The sequence below is a fragment of the Equus quagga genome, chromosome 14 (assembly GCF_021613505.1).
Source record: "Equus quagga isolate Etosha38 chromosome 14, UCLA_HA_Equagga_1.0, whole genome shotgun sequence".
NCBI lineage: Eukaryota > Metazoa > Chordata > Mammalia > Perissodactyla > Equidae > Equus > Equus quagga.
Genome location: NC_060280.1, coordinates 87,483,684 through 87,503,005, shown reverse-complemented (window position 1 = coordinate 87,503,005; position 19,322 = coordinate 87,483,684). Strand labels below are relative to the sequence as shown.

At 40.9% G+C, this 19,322-nt stretch overlaps 1 pseudogene; it reads right to left on the bottom strand.

The window, feature by feature from the left end:
* LOC124252035 (zinc finger protein 709-like) overlaps nt 1–19,322 on the bottom strand; it is a 112,722-nt pseudogene that overhangs the window by 81,288 nt on the left and 12,112 nt on the right.

Genomic DNA, 19,322 nt, shown 5'->3' with positions numbered 1-19,322 from the left:
GGCAACCATCCCAGGAATAATTGAGTGAGCTGCAGAGAGAGGGTGTAATTTTGAATAATATCCTAATTTACTGTAAAGAGAGAAATGGGAAATTTTCAACCTCTTTTCATCACAGGAGTGGCTGGAAGTTTTTAGATTCAGTGATCCACAGAGCCCTGGAGCCCAGGTAGCTGTGCACAGGTTTCCTTTCCATGTGCTCAGATGTCCAGCACGTGCTGTGGGAAAGTGGGAAACAGCAGTAACAGCTTTGAGGTTTAAAACAGCAATGGGAATGGGATGTTTTCCACTTTTTAGTGTTAACTTATGTATTGCAGGGGTTTGTTTAAATGGGCACCACAGGAATGTTGTTTTGAAGTCAAGGTGTTTTTCATCTTTAGGTGGCAGTATTTCTATACGTTTGTAAAAACTCATGAGTGCACATAAAATGTTTTTTATATGTTTATATTTGGTTATTCGTAATTATTAGAAAATGAATACTATAATTGCTTTCATGTACTAGGAGAATGTTAAGCTCTCCTGAGCCTTGATATTGATGTGTTCACCTCTTTTTTCCACCACTGTGGATCCTTCTTATGAAGACTGCAGGACTCAGAAGGACTCAGTCCTCAACAGGACTTCCTTGCAACCCTGTCTTCATTGAGAAAACACCCCTAAGGTTGCACCTGCCCTCATCTCCTACTTATAACTAACACTGAAGTAAAAGGGCTCCCAGAATCTGTCCTTGAGATTAAATTGGGTTCTGTGGACAGATGTTTAGAAATACTGTAGTTCTAAAACAAAAAGGTGTATCCCAAATGGGATCTGCCTGAAGACATCCTCATTCATGTGCGTCAGCATCAGTTGTTTTCACTGCCATCCGTAGACCATTTCCAGCTCTTCATTTCCCATCTCAAGCCTACTCTGTGCCTGCTGACTTGGAAACATCTTTAGAAATCCACACATGTCCCACTCTGAAAAATTTCTCTGAGGCAACAGGACAGGGCTGTGAGGTAAGTGGGTGACAAGCAGTGGTAGAACCCATGTCATGGGCACATTCTGTCAGCCACAGTGACCACAAACATCACATTCTTACAACACTTAGAAATTGAGTGACTTTGAATTGGGAAACAAAGGGCTTTTTTGAAATAGCTGTCCTCCGTTAGCATCTCCCTTCACACCCCTTTACCATAAAGGCTTCAGCAGCCTCCCACTACGCATCCAAGAGTCAATAATCAACTGCTCACAGTGGACATATGTTGCCCAAGGCATTCTTCTACCAACTCTATTCTCATCCATTTCTGCTCACGATTAGAGAAGCCACTGATGGGCACTAATTCTATGTATAAATGGAGGCCCTCTCAAGGCCTGAGTTCATCCTCTGCAGCCAGCATCCTGTTTTGGGCCGTGAATGCAGCACCCCTCCTTGCTAATCAGAGGGCTTTTCCTTGAAGAGAGATGGGTACTTAGAGGATGGAGCCAAAAGTGGTGCTTCTGGCATATCCTACTTGGAGGAGGAAGTGTGTTCCCCTCTTTTCTCATTGATAGAATCCATTGTGGGGGAGGTCACTTCATTTTCAGGCACAATGGCCCCTCAGAGGGTCACCTGGGAGCACTGAGTAACTAGGGTCTCATCTGCTTTGTAGACAGTGTGCTGCCACCACACCTGATGGAGTCCAGTGCAGAGATGCCGCATTCTTTTCCTACCAACAGGCCATCTTAGATCAAAGATTGGACCCAAGCACCAGATCAATTAGCCAAACTCCAGACAATCATGCTAACAATAGAGAATTCCCTGCCCAATAATTGAACTCGTGTTCACGTTTTTACAGATCCTTTGGCCATTGCCAGTGATCTAGCTGTCTCGTCCCGTCAGTAACAAGTCCTTATCCAAGGTCGCCCCTATGACATAAAGGACTCTGGGAACATCTTGCCTCACAATAACCAAGTACAAATCAGGTCACTCTTCATTCTGCACATATCAAACCTCAGTCTGCAGAGGCTTATGTCATCGCTCAGGGTGATAAATGGACCCAAATTTATGAGACACATACCAACACCTCAGACCTGATAGTGTTATTCTTGGGTGTTTGATCCAACATAATATGAAACCATTTGGAGGTCTCTAACCTAAAGGTTTAGGCAAAATTGAAGAGACTTCCCTCCTCTGCCGTGGATACCTTAGTGAGAGACCAAAGCAGCCAATGTGAAAAAACAAGTAACTAGTAATACAGTTGAAGGACACGCCCTCCAGGCTGGGGAACGGTCCCTACAGCTGATGGCGAATCAGGCATACTTAGTGCCCCTCACCACCTCTTCTGGGGCACTTGTTATGCTCAGAACATGGTATAAGCTTCTAGAGAGAAATTTCTTAAGCTATCAAACATCCTCTTGAAACCAAAATGCAAGGGCTCACCAAGACACTCTAGAAATTATTGATACTATCAAGTCATTTATCAAAATACAAAACACTGGGCTCTTGAAAACGGTTTTTGGTGGACCTTGTACCTCTCTTACAACCCTGGGCTACCCCCTCATAGGCTGGCTAATGGCTCACTGAGACAAGCCTTGCTTTCCTCTTAATAAGCCTGCCTGCTGTTTGAGTCGTCAATTAGATTCATGCCCAGTCTTTGGGGCCTAGTACTTTGTCCTGATCATCAGGCTCATTGGCACCTTTAAGTAGAGCCTTTCTATACTAGTCCTTTCAGAACGGTCAGTCTTTGGTTTACTGTAATAGTGCCCCCTGGCCACCACTCTTAGATCCCACTCCCAGGTCTTCTTCCTAATGTCACCTGTAGTCTGTGTGCCCTGCATGTCAGTGCTTCATTTTGGTCACACGCCCTCCAAACCCTTCGATCCCATCGAACACAAATATGCTGTTTTCCTACCATTTGCACTTGTGTTTATTGTTGTGGGAGTCACTGGTACTGACCTGGGCACGCATGATGTCATTCAAGAAACACAGCATTAATGCCAATCAAGAAATGTCCAAAACACTCAAAATTCATGAAGCAGACAGCTAGTGTTTGAGATGTTTTCCCTGAAGGGAAACCCCCTGGCAGCCATGGTAGCTGATAACTACTTGGGTTCAGACTATTTATTAACCAGCCAGGGAGAGCTCTGTTCCCTAAAAGGGCTGCTCGCTGCATGTGGGCAGGCTGCACTGGCAGGGTGACACCAATACCAATGAGAGGCTAACATAGAGAATTACTGTGTACTGGGAGGAGAAAGGATGGGAGCCAGAAAATTTCTAGGAACACATGAACTGTACTAGATAGAATGTTGGAGAGAGAGCATGGATTATCTTCAGAGCTGAAAACTGGGTTGGGGCAGTCATATGGGCCCCCAAAATTCACGAATGTTTCCTTCAGCAGCCCAACCTGGTTGTCATAGTGAAGATCAGCAGAAAATGCCTCCTGCTTCATGCAGGACATGGGGGAAAACATTCTGATGTATACAACAAGCATTTGGTTGTCTGTAATGTAGACCATCCCTCAAAGGAAACTCATGTGCCAAAGTCTTCTCTGATTGGGAAAGTGCAAAGAGACACCTGCAGTCACTTCAGGTTCCTCTCTGACAGAAGTGGAGGAAATATGAGTGCTCACATCTTGTTCTGAAGTTCACGGTCCAGGGATTCTCTACCAGCAAACATTGCAGGTTTCATCATCACATGAGAGGACGTTTCCCTTTCAAATACCTGACACCATATGGGCAGGGCCCAGGATAGAAACACTGGAGGAAAACAGCTGCAAGACACAGACTCTACTTAAGAGGGAGTTTCTAGGGAAACCCAACACACCAGGGAGATAAGTGCAAGGACACTGCAGACCACGAAGCCCCTGACACCTCCAGCCACAGCAAACACTAAACATAGTCTGACACCTCTTCAAGAAATCGTAACACCTCACACTAAAGGCCTATTTATCTCAAATCTTACTGGGAAAAGTCAGAAGTAACTGGAAATTAAATAACACACTCTGGGAGCTGGCCCCGAGGCCAAGTGGTTGAGTTTCTGCACTCCACTTTGGTGGCCCAGGGTTTCACCATTTTGCATCCTGGGCGCAGATATGGCACTGCTCATCAGGCCATGCTGAGGTGGTGTCCCACGTGCCACCACTAGAATAAACAAATGGGACTTCATCAGACTAAAGAGCTTCTTCAAGGCAAAGGAAAACAGGATTGAAACTAAAAAACAACCCACTAACTGGGAAAAAATATTTGCAAGTCATACATCTGACAAAGGGTTAATATCCATAATATATAAAGAACTCACACAACAACAAAAAAAATCAAACAACCTGATCAAAAAATGGGCAGGAGACATAAACAGACATTTCTCCAAAGAAGATATACAGATGGCCAATAGGAACATGAAAAGATGTTCATCATCGCTGATCATCAGGGAAATGCAAATGAAAACTACACTAAGATATCACCTTACACCCATTAGAATGACAAAAATAACTAAAACAAATAGTAACAAATGTTGGAGGGGTTGTGGAGAAACAGGAACCCTCATACACTGCTGGTGGGAATGCAAACTGGTGAAGCCACTATGGACAACAGTATGGAGATTTCTCAAAAAATTAAAAATAGAACTACCATATGTCCCAGCCATCCCACTACTGGGTATCTATCCAAGAATTTGAAATCACCAATTCCAAAAGTCCCAGGCACCCCAATGATCATTGCAGCGTTATTCACAACAGCCAAGACGTGGAAGCAACCTAAGTGCCCATCAACAGATGATTGGATAAAGAAGATGTGTGGTGTATATATACAAGGGGATACTACTCAGCTGTAAAAAAGGATAAAATCGTCCCATTTGCAACAACATGGATGGATCTTGAGGGAATTATGTTAAGTGAAATAAGCCAGATAGAGAAGGACAATCTCTGTATGACTCCACTTATATGAGGAATTTAAACATGAGGACAAAGAGAACTGATTAGTGGCTACCAGGGGAAAGGTGGGGTGGGGGGCAGCCACAAAGGGTGAAGGGGTGCACCTACAACACGACTGACAGACAATAATGTACAACTGAAACTTCACAAGATTGTAACCTATCAACTCAATAAAAGTTAACTTAAAAAAATTTTACTTTTAATTATGGTAGTAGAAATGTACCATAAAATTTACATTTCCACCATGTTGTAAGTGTATAGTTCAGTTGTAGCACCTGTCAGAAATTTCTTTCTTTTTCAAGCTAAGACAACATTCTAAGTATTTACCAATTTTATTTAATCCACTCATCTGTTGATGGGCACTTGGGTGACTTCCACCTTCTGGCTATTGTGAATAATGCTGATATAACACATGAATGGATATGGCTGTTTAAGTCGCTGCCTTCAGTTCTACTTCAATTTTGAAAAGTAGAATTGCTAGTTCAGATGATAACTCAGTTTGTGATTTTTTAAAAAATTCCCATCATGTATTCATATCATCAAGATTTTATACGCCCAGTGATAGTGCACAAGGGCTCCAAAGGCTGTGTTCACTCTCTTGATGGTGTCCTTTGAAGCACAAAAGTCATGCATTTCATGAAGTCCAAATTACCTATTTTTTTCCATTTTTGTTCTTGGTGCATTACGTAACAATTCTTTGTGAAATCAAGGTTAGGAAGCTTTTCCTATGCTTTATCTAAGTGTGTTATAGTTTACTCTTATGTTTAGGTCTTTATCCTTTCTCATAAATTATTGTATGTCATATCATCTAACGATGAAACGTGTCTTCTGCATATGGCTATCTACTTTGCCGAGCACAAATTCGTGAAAAGAATATTCTCACCTCATAACTGGCACTTTTTTCAAATATCAGTGGACCACAAAACTATGGGTTAAGTTCTCAAATCTCAATCTGTTCCACAGATCTGTGTGTCCACCATTGTGTTAGGACCACACACTCTTGATTACCATTGCATATGACAAAGTCTGAAATCAGGAAATTTTAGTTCTAACATGTTCCTTTTCTTTTTCAAGATTGCTTTGGCTATTCTTGTTCCATTGCAATTCCCCATAATTTTAGGAAAGAGCTTCCCAATTTGTATAAAGACATAAGCTTGGATCATGACAGGCGTGTGCTGAATCTCAGATCGTTTGAGGAATAGTGCCACTTCAACAGTCATCTGATTAATGAAATTGGGATGTTTTCCCATTTATTTTTATATTTTTAATTTCTTTGGACCATATTTTGCAGCTTTTGAGTATTCATTTTGTACATCTTTTGTTAAATTTATCCCTACGTATTTTATTCCTTTTGATTTTACTGTCACTGCATTTCTTAATTTCAGTATCAGATTGTTCATTGTAAGTGTATAGAAATAAAATTGATTTTTATATTTTGACTTTGTATCCTACCATTTTGCTGATCTTAATTATCAGTTCCAATAATTCACTTAGTGGATTCCTTAGAGTATTCTAAAAACAAGATACCTCAGCTGGAAGTAGAGATAAATTTAACATCTTCCTAACAACCTTTATGCATTTTATTACCCTTTCTCGCTGTAACGGTTTTGGCTAAAATCACCAGTATATTATAAAATAGAAGCATGAAAAGCAGACATCCTTCCTTGGTTCCTTATTTTCAAGGGAAAGCATCCAGTTTTTTCCAATTAAATATACTATTAGCTATGTTTTCCATAGACACTCATTATGACATTAGGAAATTTCCTTCTATTCCTGGTAATCCGAGTGCTTTAATCATGCAAGGGTACTGGATTTTGTCCATTACTTCCCCTGAAGCCTATTGAAATGATCTGCCATTTTTGTTTATAATCTGTTGATATCCTTTATTAAATAAATGGATTTTGAGATATTAACCCAACCTTTTATCCCTAGAATAAATCGCACTGGATCCTGGTGTATGATTCTTTTATATACTGAAACCTTGGTGGAAGGGTGTCAGTCCTTTAGCATCCAGGCTACATCCCAGTTCTTTGAGGAATTGAGAGCAACTGTCCTGATCCCACAAATCCTTACAGAACTAGAAGTGCAGCTCTGCAGGCATATAAATTCCTCTCACCATGCCCCAAACCTCCCCTCTTCATCCCCAAAGGCGTACACATTATTGGCCTTCTTGGACAAACCGGCATCCCTTCCCTGTCCCTCTGAGACGTAAATGTGAAAGTGTGAACTTCAGGGAAATTATTCTTATGAGAAGAAAAATGAAAGGGGAAAGGTCATTTGAAACATGGACAAATCAAAATCTTTCTGGCATTTCTCCACAGATTATTAGTGAAAGTCTTTATTCATCTGAGCAGGTAACCTTAACTTATTCCACCTACCAGAAAAACAACTCAGATCCAACTACTTAATAACTAGTGAGTTTTACATTATCATACTTGTCTCATGGCTAAAATTTTAAAATGAAAATAGAAGATTTCTGTTTGCATTTATCTGTATGTGTTGTAGACAGCTGGTGTTTTTCCACCTGTGGGTGGTATTACTAAAATTAATTTGTAAAAGTGTTCTATTTAATTGGCTTAAACAAACAAGGGCTTAGTATTCATAAAATTCTCAAAACTATAGTAGAAACTAACCCAAATGCTTTTCAGGTTCACATGATCTGGGAAAATATTTGATACTAAGGCTAGTTTAAGTTTGTTGACTCAATTAAAATGGACGATTTTAGAGTTATCAACATTGAATATAATACAGACATACAACTCTTATTCCACCTGGGTTTATTCATCAAGTGAATTCATGTGATCTCTTACAAGATTTGTCATCAAGAAAAATTAGTTTGGATGATGGCTGACTTTGTCTAATGTCTAAGGAAGTTTTTGTGGTTCATCAAAACATAGTTGTTTAGAATAAGCAAATTAAATAGATGAAAGTAAGAAACTTCAAAGGTAAACAGTTTAAATAGTCTCTCCAAATGTTTTTGGTAATCTGTAACTTTAATGTTTTGCTGAGTTAAGTTATATGAAGAGGTAAGTGAAATTCATTGAATAGCAAGATCATTTCCGACTACCAGGAAATACTCAAACATTACTGAACATTAAGTTTATCCACTTTTTGCTTCCTTCTTCTGTTAGTAAATATGTCTTGTGCCATGATGAAAAATTTACTATGAGAAAGCACATGTTTCTAAAAAAGTTTATAACTGCCTGCTTCTTAGGTTTCACTAGATGTTAAAAATTTTTAATGGTTAAAAATTCTAATATGTGTAATTAAAACTACTAAAAAATGAAGAAAAGGAATTCTATGTGTGGTTATGGCTGGCTAAGATTGGAATAAATTTAGACCCCAGCCCCGTGGCCGAGTGGTTAAGTTCGTGCACTCCGCTTGGGTGGCCCAGGGTTTTGCTGGTTCAGATCCTGGGCGCAGACATGGCACCACTTGTCAAGCCATGCTGAGGTGGTATTGCACATGCCCCAACTAGAAGGACCCACAACTAAAAATATTTAACTATGTACCCGGGCCTTTGGGGAGAAAAAGGAAAAATAAAATCTTTTAAAAAAAAAAGATTGGAATAAAATTAATTAAGTAAATGAGTTTTAATACAAAAGAAAGCTGCTGCAAAATTAGTATTTGGTTTTCTCTCTGTTTAAGGAACAAAGTTTTCTTGAAGTATTGGTCTGTCCTTGATGATAAGAGATTATAAAACGTTTGTTGCTTTGCCTTTTTAAGTAATCTGCAAAAAGAAAAGAAAAACAAAGATCTTGTGGGTCTGGCCCCGTGGCTGAGTGGTTAAGTTCGCGCACTCTGCTGCAGGCGGCCCAGTGTTTCGTTGGTTTGAATCCTGGGCGCAGACATGGCACTACTCATCAAACCACGCTGAGGCAGCATCCCACATGCCACAATTAGAAGGACCCACAACGAAGAATATACAACTATGTACCGGGGGGCTTTGGGGAGAAAAAGGGAAAAAAATAAAATCTTTAAAAAAAACCCCCAAAAAACAAAGATTTTGTGTCTTGTCAAAACAATCACCTATGTTCCATGTGTTTTTCATCAGGTCTTTGCTTCGTTAAATCCAGTACTCTCAGTATTAAAAGAGCTAAATTGGGGCAGCCCTGCGGCCACTTGGTTAAGTTCGCATCCTTTTCTTTGGCGGCCCAGGGTTCACCATTTGGATCCTGGGCTCGGACCTACACAGTGCTCACCAAGCCATGCTATGGTGGCACCCCACATAGAGGAACTAGAAGGACTTATACAACTAGGCTATACAACTATGTACTGGGGTTTGGGGAGAAAAAAAAGGAAAAAGAGGAAGATTGGCAATGGATATTGGCTCAGGGCAAATATTCCTCATCACACATACACACACAAAAGTTAAATTTTGCTCACAACAATGTAAACTTCTGTATTTGTCTTTGAAATTTTTTATTGTAACTTTGGACAATTAAGTATTGTTTCATAGGGATCTGTGATCCTATTTAGGCAAGTATCTAAAACCTTTTGATATTTTTGACAAAGTTCCATAAATGCAATTCTGAATAAAGTCTCTTTGACTTTGAACTAACTTTGGATTTTTCCAGAGGGACTCTGGAACATCTCAAAGAATTAGTTCTCTCTCCTTAAAAATGGAGATGTTAAACTAAATGGGCTTATTTGATATGCCAAATTACATGGGAAGCACTGGCAAAGAAGAACGAATACTAACCCTTCTTTATGTTGTGTCTGTACAGGTATACGTTCTAAGTGTTCCAAAAATTGTGTTAAATTCCTGGAAATTTGACATGTCCTGCTATTATGTTATCAGTCAAAATTCCAGTTATTATCTTAGAATGTTGAATGTTCCAAAACTAACCAATTTTCCTTCTCATTCCATTATAGCGAACTCTTGTCAGATCTTTAACCATGGGCATTTTAAGTCTTGTCATTTACAGAGAGTCCTTGTTTCAGTCTGATGCTTACACAAAAGAGTTCCTGCAACAGCGCCTCACCTTCAAGGAGATGCAAGGAAAGGACTTTTTTTTTTTAATGAGTTAATGATAGGTTACAATCTTGTGAAATTTTAGTTGTACATTAATGTTTGTCATTCGTGTTGTAGGTGCACTTCACCCTTTGTGCCCACCCCCCACCCCACCTTTCCCCTGGTATCCACTAAACTGTTCTCTTAGTCCACATTTTTAAATTCCTCATATGAGTTGAGTCATACACAGATTATCCTTCTCTCACTGGCTTATTTCACTTAACATAATTCCCTCGAGGTCCATCCATGTTATTGCAAATGGAATGATTTTGTCCTGTTTTGCAGCTGAGTAGTATTCCATTGTATATATGTACCACATCTTCTTTATCCATTCGTCTGTTGCTGGGAACTTAGGTTGCTTCCACGTCTTGGCTATTGTAAACAGTGCTGCAATAAACATTGGGGTGCACAGGACTTTTGGGATTGCTGACTTCAGGCTCTTTGGATAAATACCCAGTAGTGAGATGGCTGGATCGTATGGTAGTTCTATTTTTAATTTTTTGAGGAATCTCCATACTGTTTTCCATAGTGGCTGCAGCAAGGAAAGGACTTTTGACCAGTACTAATTTCTGACAACTTTAAGATCATAAAAATGAACTGCTGAGAATAAAGACTGCTCTGAAATCTCCTTCAAAGAAGCTACACCAGGTCCTCCTCACTACGCAGATGACAGCCACACTTAGGGGACTCGTACCTTGGATACAGATCTCACAGCTGAAGAAGGCCCCACCCGACATCTGGTCCTGTGCAGACGCTGGACACCTCCACATCAGATTGGTGAGAGAGACAAGTAGTTCATATCAATGTACATTGCTTCTTCTAAGATGCCAGATCAACTTCCTGTTAGTAAAGTCCTCACTTTTTTTCTTTCTTTAGTCTGGCATTGGATTGGAAAGATAATGCCATCATCCATATTCCTCAGGCCATTGCTAAGGAGGGCAACCTCTGGAATTTAGACTGACTTTTATTTCAGGCTAGGAGAAAATCTAACTGACCCCTGGCTTCAATGGGCAAGTGCAACAGTCCCTGTGAATGAATCTATTAAGAATGCCACCTTAGTGAGAGTGGTTTGTGCCCTTACAGGATTGATCTTTGTCTGTACTGGTTATCTTTCTCCTTAGGCTCTGAATGCCCGGATGGCTGGCACCTAACTGGGCAAGACCTCTCAGGTTATCTGACTGTTCCACTAACTTTTCACAAGTGAACTCAGACATCTCACTGGTTGACTCTCCTGAATTTACATCACTGAGATCGAAAGGACCTACCAGGAGGCATTCAGGACTCAGGATTCACTCCCTTTGACAGGGCCGCACTAACAAGGTTAGGAGTAAAGGTAAATGAGGATATAATTAGACAACCTCTACTTAGCTCTTGAAGACGTTGCAAAATCCACAGCTAAGACAAGAGCTGCCCAACAAAGACCCTTAGATTCTGTGGCCAAAGTTGTTCTTGGTAACAGAATAGCCCTTGATTCTCTTTTAACTGAGGAGGTGTCTGTGCTGTGGCCAACACCACCTGCTGCGCCTGAATGAACACTTCTGGGGAAGGTGAAACTCAGCAAGGCACTTGGCTTTTTCAAAAAGTTGACTCCTTCAATGGAGACCTTCTTTGTCCTGTATCATTTTGATTTGTTTGGGTCTTGGGGACCATGGCTCCAAATTGTACTACAGATATTAGAAGAGAAGAGAATTATCCTGCTTATTATAATCATAATTAACTCCCTGGTGTGTCATATAATCTCAAAACCTTTAAATGCATGTTTGCAGCTGCTAACCACCAAGCAAATGATCTCCCTAAGACCGGAACATCAGGAAAGGATTAAAGAGAATGACTGACATAATGATTGTGAACCTGAAGACTTGACCTGTGAATGTCACAGGGGTTAAGCAAAAAGGTCATGACCTCTGCATACCATCCCAAGGAACAACAGAAATTGAGAGAATTCCAGAGCGGAAGCTGAGAGCAGTGCTAATGCCTTAAATTTGATCTCATCTCTAAGTTAAGCTGAGACAGATCAAAAAGGGGGAAATTTTGAAGAAGAAAACCACAGGCCCAAATGGAGTCACTACTGCTACGCTGACATCACCAAACCAGAGCTTAATACCCAACCTAACCGCAGCCGTAACCTTCCCCAGGAATGCAGTCTGACCGTCAGTCTAGGATTCTCTGGTCAGCACCAATGAGGCAACGTGCCACACGGGCCTCTCCATCCCCCAAAGGAAGAGGAAGTCATCCACCTAAACAGAACCTTTCGTCCACAGGAGAGGTAAAGTTGCCTAAAATAATCCTTTTTTCTGTTTATCACTTCCTTGCCCTGCCTTTAAAACTTTTCATTTTCTGTAGCCCTTGGGAGCTCCTCTCTAATTGCTAGATAAGATGGTGCCCAACTGATGATGGATTGCTCAATGAGGCCAATTAGATCTTTAAAATTTATTCTGTTGAATTTTTGGTATTCAATACTATTAAAAGTAAAATATAGTTCATACACATTTTTTGTTTACCATGAACTCTTTATTGTAAATATCTAGTTTCAAAAGCTCAGCCTGAGATTTAAAAGTGTGCCTGAAGGCTGTCCCTAGCATGTCTTCTCGAACTGGCATGTAGAATCCCCATGCTCATGTAGATAAAATAATGTAAACTGCTCATAAATTACACTGTTAATACTTCCAAGTATTTTCACTATTTATGTAAAAAGAAGCAATTTAAATCACACATTTTTTGTTCCATTTGATATGTAAAGGTCATGTGGTTTACACTGTAAAATGTGATTTGCTTTCTTGTTCCTGTAAAAAATAAATCCTGCACCTATTTTCATATCAGCAGTGATATGCCACTAGCACACATGATGGGGAACACTAGTGACTTGCTGCTACTGTCCCCAACCAGGCCATCCCTGATGAAAGATGGGTCTCAATGGTCATGAGGATTAGTCAAATCCAGGCACTCATGCTACAGAATGCCTCCCAACAGTCCACCTCATCTTCACAGTTTTAGAGAGTTGTGGCTCAGTGTGGCTCAGGTCTAGCTGCCTGGCAACAAGATCAACATCAGCTCATTATCCAAGGTCACCGCTTTGTGAGAAAGCACTCTGGGGTAATCTCGCTCATAATCACACAAATACATGATAAATTCACACGTCTCTGCACAAACTAAAAATCAAACCACAGAGCCTCACTTCAACCCTCAGCCTGATAAATTAGTTACAATTTCTGAAACACATACTGACACTTCAGTTGAACTCAGAAGCAGGGAAAACAAACATGGGGTAGGAGAGGCAGGCTCTGGAATATTAAGACAAGGGGCCCTATGTTCCCATGGGAGACTGAACAGCTTAACTGAGTAACTCTGTAAATGGACATGGTAATCGTAACCACAATGCTACAGACTGACTGTAATACTATTTTGTAAAAGTATAACACTAAACTATACACTACCCTACAAAACTAATTATGCATATGTTAATTATATATTCTACATATATAATAAAACATTATGTATAATACTAAACTCTATGCTACATACACTATATACAGGTAATATATTAAATATACCATATATAAATATATATACTGTATTCTACATTCTGTCTATATATATACACAGATACACACTATACGCAGCATTAGACAATTTTATACTATATACTACATAAACACACAAGTATTTTCAATATAGATGAAAAAAGCCTACAAAAAATACTACAGTGAGTCCAGCAATATATAAAATAACCTAAACATCAAGACCACGTGAGATTTAACCCAAGAAAGAAACATTGGTTTTCTATCTGAAAATGAACTAACATAAGAAACAATTATTAGAATCAATGTCAAAAACTACAGGATCGGGGGCTGGCTCTGTGGCCAAGTGGTTAAGTTCGCGCACTCCGCTGTGGGGGCCCAGGGTGCAGATCCTGGGCACGGACATGGCACTGCTCCTCAGGTCACGTTGAGCAGGCGACCCACATCCCACAACTGGAAGGACCTGCAAGTAAGATATACAACTGTGTGTGTGTGGGGGGGGGGGGGGGGGGGAGATAAAGCAGGAAAAAAAAAAAAGATTGGCAACAGTTGTTAGCCCAAGTGCCAATCTTTAAAAAAAAAAAACAAAACTACAGGATCATCTCAATGGATACAAAGAAGCATTACCACGGTCAACACCCCTTCACAAGGAAAACACTCAGGAAACTAGGATAAACTCCCTCAGTCAACTCCCTCACCCTGAAATAAAGCATCAGTGACGAACCCACAGTTGACATCACTCTTCATGGTGAAGGACTGCGGGCTTTCTCTCTCAGATGAGAGAGAAGACACAGATGTCTGCTCTCACCAGCTCCACCCAACATGGTGAAAAAGGCGCTACCAGGGCAGTTAGGCAAAAACCTGGAAAATAAACATTCCAGATTTTAAGGACATCCACACACAGCCCCCCAGACAGACAGACAAAATCACACAGGCTTCCTTACTGGACACATGTGAAGACACCCACACACAGACACCTGAAGTCACAGATCCTCAGAGATAATGGCCCAGAGACCCACTGCCCAGGCCCTCACACTCCTCTGCAGCTTCCTCTCCCTCCTCAGGACTAGGCCCCATCTGACACAGCTCATGTCTTACTGTATCGCTTGTTTCTTGTCTCCTAGAATGTCAGCTCCAAGGGGTCAGAAGTATTTGTTCCCTTGGTTCACTGCAGCACCTACTAGAAGGCCTGGTACACAGGAGACCACACTTACTGAATCACAGCCTCACAGACACACCCACAAACACATGCCCCAGGCTTTACACAAACCTCCTCAGCCCACATGCACTCAATCATCACAGAGTGAACGGTTCTCAGCCCATCCCGTGTGACAGAGGGGTGACCCCTGACTCACAAACCAATCTCCACAGGAGGGTCCACCTGCCCCTCCTGATGGCGAAGGGCCTTCACACTTCCTGGGCCCACACAGTACAGTAAGGTCATCTCTGTAAGAGTCACAGCTCAGGAGCCTGAAGATGGAGAGTCAGGGCCCATGATCACCGTGTTCCAGCCCCTCACGCTGCTGTGATCCCTTCCAGAAACGCGCCCCTCACCATGTGCCCCTTCCTCACTTTGCTTTCCCATTAAAGCTCAGTTTGGACAACAAAGGTCTGTGCGTCCTCCCCCAGCCGCCATGTCCTCTGCTGTGGTCTCTGTGGTCTGGGATCCATCACACCTGAGGTCTCGCCTGCGTGCAGACCTCATGCAGGTCAGCCCCATGGGCCATCCTCACCAAGGCCTTGATCACTGCCCTCCCTGGAATATTCACTGGTCGGGGAAGGACACCTTACATCATCAGACCCCAGGTCTCCCAGCCACAGAGACATCACTATGGGGACCCAGGAGAGCACTGGAAGTTGGTGCAAGGGCAGGTAGGGATGTGGCTTGACCCACTTCTGCCTCTTCCCTTCAAGAAACAGGGGGCCTGGCCTCTGACAAAGGAGGGGTTACAACCTCCTGCACCTGAGCACTTCAGGAAAGGTGGAAATTCCCATCATTTCCCAGGACTTCCTTGGCAAAGTGCCCTCTGCATTCTGGGAGCCACGTGAAGAGAGGGGGCCCCTTGACTGCGGAGGGGCTGGCTGAGATCGCCATTGCCCACAGGTGATGGAACTGGAACTCTGCAGGGTGAGTCTGTTGGGTTTCCCTAGAAACTCATTCTTAAGTAGAATCTGTGTCTTGCAGCTCTGTTTTCATCCAGTGTTTGTATCCTGGGGCCCTACCGATATGGTGTCAGGGATTTCTAAGGGAAATTGTCCTCTCATGTGATGATGAAAACTGCAATGTTTGGTGGTAAAGGATCCTTGGACCGTGAACTTTACAACAGGATCTGAGCACTTATATTTCCTCTGCTTTTGGCAGAGAGGAACCTGAGGTGACTGCAGGTGCCTATTTGAACTTTATACACTGAGTTAAGACGTGGGTACATTAGTTTTATCTGACGGATGGTCTACTTTACAGACAGCAATACGCTTTTCATGTATATCAAAATGTTTTTCCTCATTTCCTGGATGAAGCAGGAGGCAATTTTTTCTGATCTTCACTATGAAGACCACGTTGGGCTGCTGAAGGGAGCATTCATGAATGTGGGGGGCCCCTAAGACTGGCCCCTCCCTAGAGTTTTTAACTCTCAAGATAATCCATACTGTGTGTCTAGCAATTCATCTCTTGTTATGTTGATGTGTTCCTAGAAAGTTGCTTGCTCCAGTCACTCCGCCTCCTGGTACATGGGCATTATCTATATTCACCTTCTCTCATGTAGGGGGCAGTGTTGCCATGTAAACTCAAATCTCTCATGGATCTAAGTAGAGGTGTTCCCTTTAAGAGTGTTTAGCATTTTTCTTCTGAAGATGAGAGTGATCACTCAGACATCTTTACATATCCGAACAGAAACCATTCACACACATCTGTCGCTCTGTATTTTGCACAGATCAATGGAACAGAATTGAAAGCCCAGAAAAAAACCACCCATCTATGGACAGCTAATCTTTGAGAAAGGAGCTGAGGGCCTACAATTGAGAACAGAAAGCCTTTTCAACAAATGGTGCTGGGAAAACTGGACAGCCACACATAAAAGAATGAAAATTGACCATTCGTTGTCACCATTCACAAAAATAAAATCAAAATGGATCAAAGACCTAAAGCTAACACCTCAAACCATAAGGCGTCTAGAAGAAAATGTAGGCACTACACTCTTTGACATCAGTATTAAAAGGATCTTTTCAGACACCATGTCTTCTCAGAGAAGGGAAACAGCAGAAAGAATGAACAAATGGGACTTCATCAGACTAAAGAGCTTCTTCAAGGAAAAGGGAAACAGGATTGAAACAAAAAAACAACCCACTAACTGGGAAGAAGTATTTGCAAGTCATACATCTGACAAAGGCTTAATATCCCTAATCTATAAAGAACTCACACAACGCAACAACAAAACATCAAACAACCCGATCAAAAACTGGGCTGGAGACATGAACAGACATTTCTTCAAAGCAGATATATGGATGGCCAATAGACACATGAAAAGATGCTCATCATCACTATCATGAGGGAAATGCAAATCAAAACTACACTAAGATATCACCTTACACCTGTGACAATGGCAAAAATAAACAAACAGTGACAAATGTTGGGGAGGCTGTAGAGAAAAAGGAACCCTCATACACCGCTGGTGAGAATGCAAACTGGTGCAGCCACTATGGACAACAGTATGGAGATTTCTCAAAAAATTAAAAATAGAAATACCATATGTCCCAGCGATCCCACTACTGGGTATCTATCCAAGAACTTGAAATCAGCAATTCCAAAAGTCCCAGGCACCCCAATGATCATTGCAGCATTATTCACAACAGCCAAGAAGTGGAAGCAACCAAAGTGCCCATCAACCGAAGATTGGATAAAGAAGATGTGGTATATATATACAATGGAATACTACTCAGCCATAAAAAAGGATAAAATCATCCCATTCACAACAAAATGGATGGACCTTGAGGGAATTATGTTAAGTGAAATAAACCAGATAGAGAAGGACAATCTCTGTATGACTCCACTCAAAGGTGGAAGTTAAACATACAGACAAAGAGAACTGATTGGTGCTTACCAGGGGAAAGGGGATTTGGGGGGAGGGCACAAAGGGTGAAGTGGTACACCTACAACATGACTGAGAATACTTTACAACTGAAATTTAACAAGGTTGTAATAATCTTAATAAAAAGTTAAAATAAAATGTACAATATATACAATTAGGCATATCCAGGAGCTGTAAACACAAGGCCAGTAAGAAAATCACAACATACAAACTGTCATTTTTCAATGCCCCTGTAACACAGAATAATTAAAACATTATTAAAAAATTAAAAATACAAAATTATTAACTGATTTAAGGGAAAAGCACTACCTATGAATCTTATTTACCATTTATGTTCACTAGCAGAATCATCTCACCTCAATATTCATTTCTGAAGTAATTAATACAAATCCACAGTCCAATGTGGCACTTTAAGAAACAGGCTTGATAAATACGTTTACTACTTTTATAACAACTCTTCATGTTGAAAGTTTTCCACAGCCTCATATACAAATTAATTTCCATGAAGCTTTCTCATATGACTTATATTTACATTTCTTTTTGGTGGGAGTTTCACAGGGAAGGATGTAGGCCAACTGAAGCCTTTCTCATGCTGTTTACATGCAAGAGGTTTTTATCAAGTGAGTCCTTTCATGCCTTCAAGAAGAACTGAGATAACAAAAGTCTTTCCCAAATTGTTTCTATCTACCTGGTTTCTCCTGTAGTGTGCATTTGTACATATCCTCTAAAGGTTGCATGAGCAATAAGGGCTGTCTCACTTTCTGGACATTTATGAGGCTTTCTCCCCACTGTGACTTCTTACAGGGACTCGAAGAGAACTGGAAGCAGTGAAGACTTTATTGAATTTGCTACATTCATAGTGTTTCTCTTCAGTGTGAGTTCTTAAATGCTCTCGAGGAAAACAGGAAACACTGAATACTTTACTGCATTTTTTACATTCATAAGGTTTCTCTCCAGTGTGGGTTCTTTCATGGACTCGAAGAAAATAGAAGAAGTGAATGCTTTACCACATTTTTTACATTTGTAGGGTTTCTCTCCTGTATGAGTTCTTCCATGTTTTGAAAGAAGACCAGAAAAACTGAAAGCTTTACTGCATTTATTTACATTCAAAGGGTTTCTCTCCAGTGAGTTCTTTCGTGTTTTTTAAGATTACTGGAATAAGTGAATGCCTTACTGCATTTTTTACATTCATAGGGTTTCTCTCCAGTATGAATTCTTCCATGTATTTGAAGATAACTGGAGGTAGTGAATGCTTTACTGCATTTCTTACATTCATAGGGTTTCTCTCCAGTATGAATTCTTCCATGTAGTTGAAGAGACCTGGAAGAAGTGAATGCCTTACTGCATTTTTTACATTCATAGGGTTTCTCTCCAGTATGAATTCTTCCATGTATTTGAAGATAACCGGAGGTAGTGAATGCTTTACTGCATTTCTTACATTCATAGGGTTTCTCACCAGTATGAATTCTTCCATGTATTTGAAGAGACCTGGAAGAAGTGAATGCTTTACTGCATTTCTTACATTCATAGGGTTTCTCTCCAGTATGAATTCTTCCATGTATTTGAAGAGAACTGGAGGTAATGAATGCTTTACTGCATTTCTTACATTCATAGGGTCTCTCTCCAGTATGAATTCTTCCATGTATTTGAAGGTAACTGGAGGAAGCAAATTCTTTACCACATTTTTCACATTCGTAGGGTTTCTCTCCAGTGTGACTTCTTGCATGTACTGAGAGACAACTGGAAGAACTGAATGCTTTACTGCATTTTTTACATTTATAGGGTTTCTCTCCAGTGTGAGTTCTCTCATGTATTTGAAGATAAC